We start from the raw sequence: 9,450 nt of genomic DNA, 5'->3' as shown, positions 1-9,450 counted from the left end.
TTTCCCCAATTGACCCCTCCCCCATCAGCCATTCCCACCCCTGGCAAGCCCCCACTGCCCCAGTGTCTGTGTCCATTGGTTATGCTAATATGCATGCATACAAGTCCTTTAGTTACTCTCTAACCCCCAGGGGTAATGGGGGCTTTTGTGAGATGAGATACTATGTGCCACACAAAGAAAATAACCCAAATCAGTATTACCATAGCTACTTTGGTTCCTAAACCCAGTGACCTTAGGTAATTTGTCAAAAGATAAAATATCTAAGAAGATAACTTACTAGAATAGTGGTTTATACTTATAAAACAGTGGTTTTAAATACTTATTGAATATACTTTTACTTATTAAGAACATTTTATGGTCTTAGGTTTCAATAATTTTGTTCTATGGTCATCAAATATGATTCTAAAACACTAAAATACTGGTTTATACTTAAAGGTCTTTATGTACTTCTATTTGGTAATCAGTGACTTACTGGGACACTTTCTATCATTGGCAACCTCATCTGGAGCATATGAGCAAATGACTTGCCCAAGGTACCTCAACTCTGAGAGTTGGACCAGCTCTGGATCCCAGCTCCTGATTTAGCCCAGTGAACTTGTCCATATACCATTATACAATCTAGTTTATGTAAGTAGGAATTGTATCTATGTGCTCTTTCAGTGCCCATTGGTTAATACATTAAGCTATAGGAATTTTAGACATTAGTCAAACCTCTGGAGCACTCCTTTGTGAGAAGGTACCTGATGGTGATCAGGGAATCAAAGTGAACAGACCTGCTCTGTTCCATCCATACAGAACCTTGTTCAGGGTAATGGGAATGAAGAAAGCGGTGTTCTTCCTCCCCCTACAAGCTTGGTGGTTCTGCAACAGGAATCCCTCCAGACACCCAAATGTAGAACATGAATCATTCCTGATGTCTATCCAAAATACTGCAGGGCCCATTATGGGCTCTATTTTCTCCTAGTTTCATGATACAAAACCAATGTCGACTTCCTTAGATATTTGTGTGACAGAGCCAGATGGGTGATAGACACATAGAAAAGCCTTGGGAAAGGAGCCATCACAAGGCAGAGAGCCAGACCATGAAACAAAATAATCGGCCCCCAAGGCCATACAGAACTTTTCAGTAGAAATGGAACTAGTGACTTGAGGAGGTATCCTAGTGGTAACCTTGGAAAGCCCTATGGTGGGACCAGATCTGGATAAAACATGTTATCAAGTGTCTCTAGTGTTTTACTTTCATAACACCCTGTTCTCAGGTATCCTCTAACTTGTCAACCTGTTGAACTCCATCTGATTCCTAACTCATTGGAGCAGCTCACATCTTGTATGCATCATGTTCTATTGAAAGAGAATGGCTTTAATCAAAAGAATGATTTATTTTGAATGCTTAGATTTTGGGTGAAAGTAGCCAAAGCATTTTCCAGATGCTCATGGTACATTCCTTCAGCCACCTATGACTTCATTTACACCTATAGGAGATGTTTAGTCTCATTCATGCTGGCAGTGTGCTCACACTGGACTTTTTATGGTGTTCTTGGCTTTTGCCAATTGAGGCCCTTTTCCATGTGCAGCCTAGAAGAGTTGAGTTGTTCCTGAGGACCAGTCTGAGAAGCATGCAGATCCTTCCTAAGGTGAAAGAGTTCAATACTGTACCTCACATTGGCTCTTCCTATCTCCACTTCTCCTTTTTCACTCCTATTTCCTGGGTACAGAGAGTTTATTAGGAGGTTATCTCAAATCCTTATCTCGGGTCTGCTTTTAGGGAAACCCAAACTAAGACATAGGCGCTAGAATTAGGATATAGGTCACTTACAAAAACCACTATAATTAAAAAAAGTGAGTGAGGGAAAAACACATCATAAGCTATGAGACCACAGTAAGGCACCATTCAGTTACGAAAAACAAGACCAGAGGCAAAATAATTCTTGACCTCAAGGAAACTCCATTTAGTGTTTGCGGACGAAAGGACCACATGCTGACCTGACAAGCTCAGGGAAGACCTGCATGGCAGTCTTGCAAACTAGAGGCCTAAAGTAACCACAAAGGATGGTCTGAAATTAAACTTTAACTAAAAGCAGTTATGGTGGGTAGTTACATCCTAGGCTGGTATCTTCACTGACAAGGTCAACCTTTACCTTAACTGAACCTATCTGTCTTTTTGCATCTATGATAACATGCCCTTGTGATGTCTGGGTAACTTGTAACTTCTTTTTTTCTAGACCCCTTGTGTGCCTGAGCGCCAGGACAGATACCACAAATCCCTTAATTGTTATCATGTTAATTGTTCCTGTACCCTAAGTTTGTGTCTATCATTTTACTTTTCATCCAATCCCAGGGGTTTCCTCGCTTTGCTTTCTCCAGCCTCTCTAGTCTATCACCAATGCATTCCATGTAACTCACCTACGTCCCTTCCTTTGATTGCAATGGATAAATATAGATGTAACCTCCATACTTTGGAGCACTATCCCAGTCCGTTGAGGTTCTGCTTCCCGGTATTTGTCGACAGTTTGGCTCAAACTCACAAAAATTCTTTACAGGTTTGAATGTTTTTATGTTAACTTGTTTTAACTTTCCTCCAATAATGAAGAAATAGGAAAACTGGCTTCAAATATGCTGGTATACTTTCTATTGTTTGAGCCTGCCATGATTCCTTGGCTGGTGGTCTTTTCCCCCCCTAAACCTTATTTTCAGTCTTGTAGGAGCCAATAAATCTCGGTGGGTATCCTGTCTTTGCTCCCCTACACAACTGCTATTTTCTTATTATTTAAAAGGGTGGCTTTTGCCTCAATTGTAAGGGAGAGCTAAGCTTATCTGGTGATTCTGTTTGAGAGGCGGAGGGAGACTGCCTTAAAAAACTAGCACACTGTGCAGAGGGTTTAAATCTGAGATGGCAACATACGAGGCTCATGAGTTAACTTTATCCCACAGACACATTGAACATGGAACAATTCCTTCTGAAAGAAACTCGGAAACTCACTGAGTGACTCTTACCCATCAAATGGATGAGAAAAAACCCACATCAAAATGGTTAGGACAGGCTGTGACATACTCTTGGCATGAACCCCAACCCTGGCTCAGTGCCATACAATTGAAAGGGAACTCCCAACTCCCAGCTTCCCCTTAGGAGTGAAGGGTTTGGACTCAACATCTAGCACCCTAACTTTTTTTTTATTGATTTTTTACAGAGAGGAAGGGAGAGGGATAGAGAGTTAGAAACATCGATGAGAGAGAAACATCGATCAGCTGCCTCCTGCACACTCCCTACTGGGGATGTGCCCGCAACCAAGGTACATGCCCTTGACCGGAATCGAACCTGGGACCCTTCAGTCCGCAGGGTGACGCTCTATCCACTGAGCCAAACCGGTTAGGGCTAGCACCCTAACTTTTAAAACTGCCACCTGAGGGATGGGCTCCCAACGTACCCAGTTCTAAATGCCAATAGAGCTTGTATCCATGAAACCAACCAGACTATATCAAACAAAGAAACAGTTCATAACAGGCTTTTGACAACTCCACATGGCTATCCCCTAGAGCAGCAGTTCTCAACCTGTAGGACCCTTTCACAGGGGTCGCCTAAGACCATCGGAAAACACATATATAATTACATATTGTTTTTGTGATTAATCACTATGCTTTAATTATGTTCAATTTGTAACAATGAAAATACATCCTGCATATCATTATGATTCATTATGATTTACATTACGATTCATGACAGTAGCAAAATTACGGTAATGAAGTAGCAACGAAAATAATTTTATGGTTGGGGGTCACCACAACATGAGGAACTGTATTAAAGGGCCGCTGCATTAGGAAGGTTGAGAACCACTGCCCTAGAGGGAATAGTCAGCAATGCAAAAGTGTCTTTCACTGAAAGAGGTTTATTTGCATATTTTACAAGCTGAAGCCTGAGGGTCAGGTTCCTAATTTAACACATATCTCTAGAGGCAACTGCTATCCATCCCTGAGACCAGAAAACACCCAGAGCCATATTCACATTCTCCCTCTGCCTGACACAGGTCATTAGCATTTCCCTGAAAGGAGCTTGTGCACACATCTGGAGCCCCAGCTTTTGTGGCTGCTGGCAAGAGAATGCACCCCTTTGCTCCAGTGGCCAAGTTGGTTTGTGTTATCCATTCCCACAGGACTGTAACAAATAAAGAATCACCAGATGCTAAAAAGCTATTTCCCCAGAGCTCAGTGAAGAAGGAGTGGACAGAAACACCCAACTCCCAGTCTTTCTCTGAAAAAGGTCTATTTGATACTTCAAGTGCTGCTGCACAAGGGGGCTGGCATGTAGGTTTTGACTGAGATTCCCCCCTGTAGGACCCTGATAGGTTTTAGAACACCTTTAACTAGTGGGAGCCAATCAGATAAAGAAGGCAGCTTGGACAATCACAAAATTTTGGGACAATCAAGAACTAGGGCCAGTAAGATATATCTACACATGAGGCTACTTTTTCAAGACTAGGAGAAGTGGTTGTTTTATTTTATGTGCACAAACAGAGACTCAAGGAAAATGAAGAAACAAAGGAATGTATTCCAAACAAAAGAAAAGACTCCAGAAACAGACCTTAATAAAAGTGATTTACCTGGTAAAGTGGTAAAAGATTTACCAAATAAAGAGTTCAAAGTAATGATTATAAAGATATTCACGAGAGAAACTAAGATGGCGGCATAGATAAACACCGGGAAATTGTTGCCTCCCACAACAATTGAAAAATACATCAAAAACACAAAACGGGCATCATCCAGAACTTCAGGAAGGCTGACTGAGTGTAAATTCTACAACTAGAAGGAAAGAAAAGCACACTGAGAGCCAGAGGAGCTGCGGAGGTGGAGTGCAGAGGTACGGGGGCTCGCGCACGCGCGGAAAGGGTCTGGCACCTGAGGACGCGGTTGTCTTTTTGAATCCGGAGGGAGACACAAGCTCCCGATGGCTCTGAAATCCGGTTCCGGGAAGCCTCTAGGGACCCAGGACTCATACGGGGAGAAACTGGACTGTCTGGCAGCGGGCGAGCTTGAGGGCGGCTTTCCCTCAGAGGTGCTGGCAGCCATTGCCGGGACACTGGGACTCTCGACTCCTTAGGGCGGGGCTGAGGCTCCGCCATAGCTGCTTGCTCCGCCCTTTGATTTCTTGAGACCCGGCCCCACCCAGGCTGCGGCAGAGGCTTTTGCATATGAATGCCCCGGCCATTTGCAACCTGTAATTACCTAACTGCAGCCTGGCCAGATAGACCCAGAGCTTCCAAGAGAAGGCCCAAGGCCCCACAGCGGCTTGCATTGCTACACAGCTGAGCATCATCAGGGCTCTTCCAAACTCCAAAAAAAGGAAGGGGAATCTGCAGTTCTCTTTGTAGTTCCTGCTGTGTAACCTCAGGCAGAGGCTAAATTAGCACCTCCTTAGATCCAAGAGCCAGTGTACCCAGTGGTCAGAGGGGGACCATCCAGATCACAACTCCTCAGATCCATAAGGGACACACTCAGGGTGCAGTCTCAGTGAGCACCAAAGCCCCACTGAAGCAAGTCTTGCCCCAGAAGGGTGTCTTCAGCACAGAAGTTCTCCCACTGCAGACACAGCTGATTCTCACTGCCAATTGGCCTGGAGGTCAATTCCTCCCAGTGATCCTACAACAACCAAGGCATAGCTACAACAAGACTGTGCACAAAGCCCACAAGGGGGTGCACCAAGAGTGTCCACCTCAGGTAACTGGGGAGGCTGAGCCACTGGGCCCTACAGGACACCTAGCACACAAAGCCACTCTATCAACACAGGGAAGCAGCCAAAATGCGGAGACAAAGAAACAGGTCACAAATGGCAGAAACGGAGGAAAGCAAATGACTGGATATAGAGTTCAAGGCCACGTTTATAAGGTTTTTCAAGAATTTTATGGAAACCGCCGATAAATTTAATGAGTCCCTCAATAAGTATAGTGAGACCATGGAGGACATGAAAAAGGACCAACTAGAAATTAAGCATACACTGACTGAAATAAAGAATAATTTACAGAGATCCAACAGCAGACAAGAGGATCCCAAGAATCAAGTCAAAGATTTGAAATACAAAGAAACAAAAAATACCCAACCGAAAAAGAAAAAAGAAAAGAGATTCCAAAAATATGAAGATAGTGTAAGGAGCCTCTGGGACAACTTCAAGCGTACCAACATCAGAATTATAGGGGTATCAGAAGGAGAGAGACGGCAAGATATTGAAAACCTCTTTGAAGAAATAATGACAGAAAACTTCCCCTACCTGGTGAAAGAAATAGACTTACAAGTCCAGGAAGTGCAGAGAACCCCAAACAAAAGGAATCCAAAGAGGACCACACCAAGACACATCATAATTAAAATGCCAAGAGCAAAAGACAAAGAGAGAATCTTAAAAGCAGCAAGAGAAAGACAGTCAGTTACCTACAAGGGAGTACCCATACGACTGTCAGCTGATTTCTCAACAGAAACCATGCAGGCCAGAAGAGAGTGGCAAGAAATATTCAAAGTGATGAATAGCAAGAACCTGCAACCAAGATTACTTTATCCAGCAAAGCTATCATTCAGAATAGAAGGTCAGATAAAGAGCTTCACAGATAAGAAAAAGCTAAAGGAGTTCATCACCACCAAACCAGCATTATATGAAATGCTGAAAGGTATTCTTTAAGAAGAGGAAGAAGAAAAAGGAACTCTTACCATTTGCCACAGCATGCATGGAATTGGAGAGCGGATAAATACCACATGATCTCACTCATTTGTGGAATATAATGAACAACATAAACTGATGAACAAGGACTGATCCAGAGACGGAGAGGCATTGATTGGACTGTCGGGCCTTGGAGGGAAGGTAGGGGAGGGTGGGGGTAAGGGGGAAAGATCAACCAAAGGACTTACATGCAGGCATATAGGCCTAACCAATGGACACGGACAACGGGGGGTGGGGGGTGGGGGTGAAGGCATGAGTGGGGGGGGGGTAGAGGGTAACGTGGGGACAAGACACATATGTAATATCTTAATCAATAAAAAATATATTTTAAAAAAAGATATTCACCAGCATCAGGAGAACAATGTGGAAATAAAGTGTGAATTTTACAAAAGAGACTTTTCTGTTCGATACTCTTACAGTGGGTAAAACCACAAAGCTGAAGAATATAATAATGGAACTGGGGGTGGGGGATCTAATGAGGAATTCAAGAGCAGACTATTTGAAGCAGAAGAAAGGATCGGAAAACTCAAAGACTGGGTAGAGAAAAGAATGCAAAAGAGTAAAAAGGTAGCTTTAGGGACTCGATCCAGCAGACCAATATTCACATTATAAGGGGTGTGGATGAAAGGGGCCACACGCTGACCTGACAAGCTCAGGGAAGGCCTGCGTGGCAGCCTAGCAGTCTCAGAGACCTAAAATAACCACAAAGGATGGTCTGAAATTAAACTTTGACTAAAAGCAGTTATGGTAGGCAGTTATGGCCTAGGCCGGTATCTTCACTGACAAGATCAACTTTGATCCTTACTGAGCCCATTTGCCTTTTTGCCTCTAAGATAACATTCCTTTGAAGTGTCTGGGTAACTTGTAACTTCCCTTTTTCTGGAACCCCTGGGGCATAACCAAATGTTCTGGGCGCCAGGGCAGATACTACAAATTCCTCCATTATCATGTTGATTGATCCTGCACCCACCTAAGTATGTGTCCATCATTTTACTTTTTATCCTATCACAGAGGTTCCCCCCCCCCCCACTTTGCTTAATCCCACCTCCTTAAATCTGTCACCAATGAATTTTATCTATAAATACGGATGTAACCCTGCCATTCTCTGGAGCACTATCTCAATTCATTGAGGTTCTGCTTCCCGGCATATATCGACAGTTTGGCTCAAATAAACTCACAAAAATTCTTTACAGGTTTCAATGGTTTTTTTATGTTAACAGGGGTTCCACAAGGAGAAGAGAGAGAGAGAGAGAGAGAGAGAGAGAGAGAGAGAGAGAGAGAGAGAGAGAGAGAGAGAGAGAGAGGGGCAGAAAACTTATTTGAAGAAATCATGGCTGAAAAATTTCATAACAAAAGGAAGGAAACATATTTAAATACAGGAATCCCAGAGAGTTCCAAATAAGATAAACTGAAAGAGACCCACACCAAGAAACATAATTAAAATGACAAAAGTTAAGACAAGGAGTAAATATTAAAAGCAGCAAGATAAAAACAACTTGTTATATACAAGGGAACCTTTTAAGACTATGAGCAGATTTTTCAGAAATTTTGCAGCTAGGAGGGAGTGGTATGATATATTCAAAATGCTGAAAGAAACAAACTGACAACCAAAAATCACTTTCCAGATAAGCTAAAGCTTAAAGAGTTCATCACCACTAAATTAGCCTTAAAGGATATATTAAAGGGACTTATTTGAGTTAAATCAAAAGGGCACAAATTAGTAATAAAAAAACATATGAAATCATAAACCTCACAGGTAAATATATTAAACTGATAAGAACAGATACTACACTTGATCTTAGCCAAAAGGCCGAGAAGCGATCACAGGTAAATATAAATATATAGTTAAATTCAGAACACTCTAATGTACTGGTAGAGGGTAAATTATTTATAAATCAAGTATGAAGATTAAAATACAAAAAGTAAAAATAACTCAATAATTTGTAAGAAACAAGGAAAAAAATGTAAATTGTGTCATTGAAAACATAAAACATGGAGTGGGGAGAAGAGTAAAAATACAGAGATTTACTATGCATTTGAAATTAAATGCATAAGCTTAAAATAGACTTATAAATATAAGATGTTTTATATAAGCCTAATGGTAATCACAAGCAAAAACATACAGTAGACACACAAAAGATAAAGAAAAAGGAATCTAGAATACCACTACAAAATAATCATCAAATTACAAAGGAAGAGACAAGAGAAGGAGAAAGGAATAAAGGCCTTAACAAAGTGACAACAATAAGTTCATGCCTATTAATAATTGCTTGAAATGTAAATGGAATAAGTTCTCCAATCAAAAGTTAGAGTGGCTGAATGGATGCAAAAACAAGACCCAACTATGATGCCTACAAGAGATTCACTTTAGATGTAAGGACTAAAAGGGATGGAAAAAGATATTCAATGAAAATAGAAACTAAAGAAATCAGGGGAAGCTATACTTATATCAAATGAAATAGACTTCATGACAAAGACTGTAATAAAAGAACATTTAGCCCTAGCTGGTTTGGCTCAGTGGATAGAACATCAGTCTGTGAACTGAAGGGTCCTGGGTTCAATTCTGGTCAAGGGCATGTATGTACCTCGGTTGCAGGTTCCCAGCCCTGGTCTGGGGGCATGTGGGAGGCAACCAATGGATGTGTCCTTCTCAAACCAGTGTGTCTGTCTCTCCCTCTCCTTTTCACTCTCTCTAAAAATCAATGGGAAAAAAAAATCCTCAGGTGAGGATAAAAAATAATAATAAAATGATC

At 41.8% G+C, this 9,450-nt stretch overlaps 1 pseudogene; it reads right to left on the bottom strand.

The window, feature by feature from the left end:
- Positions 1–8,412: 8,412 nt before the first annotated feature.
- Positions 8,413–8,519, bottom strand: LOC132222966 (U2 spliceosomal RNA; annotated as a pseudogene).
- Between the last annotated feature and the right edge of the window lie 931 nt (positions 8,520–9,450).

Source organism: Myotis daubentonii, chromosome 1, assembly GCF_963259705.1.
Source record: "Myotis daubentonii chromosome 1, mMyoDau2.1, whole genome shotgun sequence".
Lineage (NCBI taxonomy): Eukaryota > Metazoa > Chordata > Mammalia > Chiroptera > Vespertilionidae > Myotis > Myotis daubentonii.
Note: the sequence above shows the minus strand (reverse complement) of the source record. Positions and strands in the feature narration are given on the sequence as shown.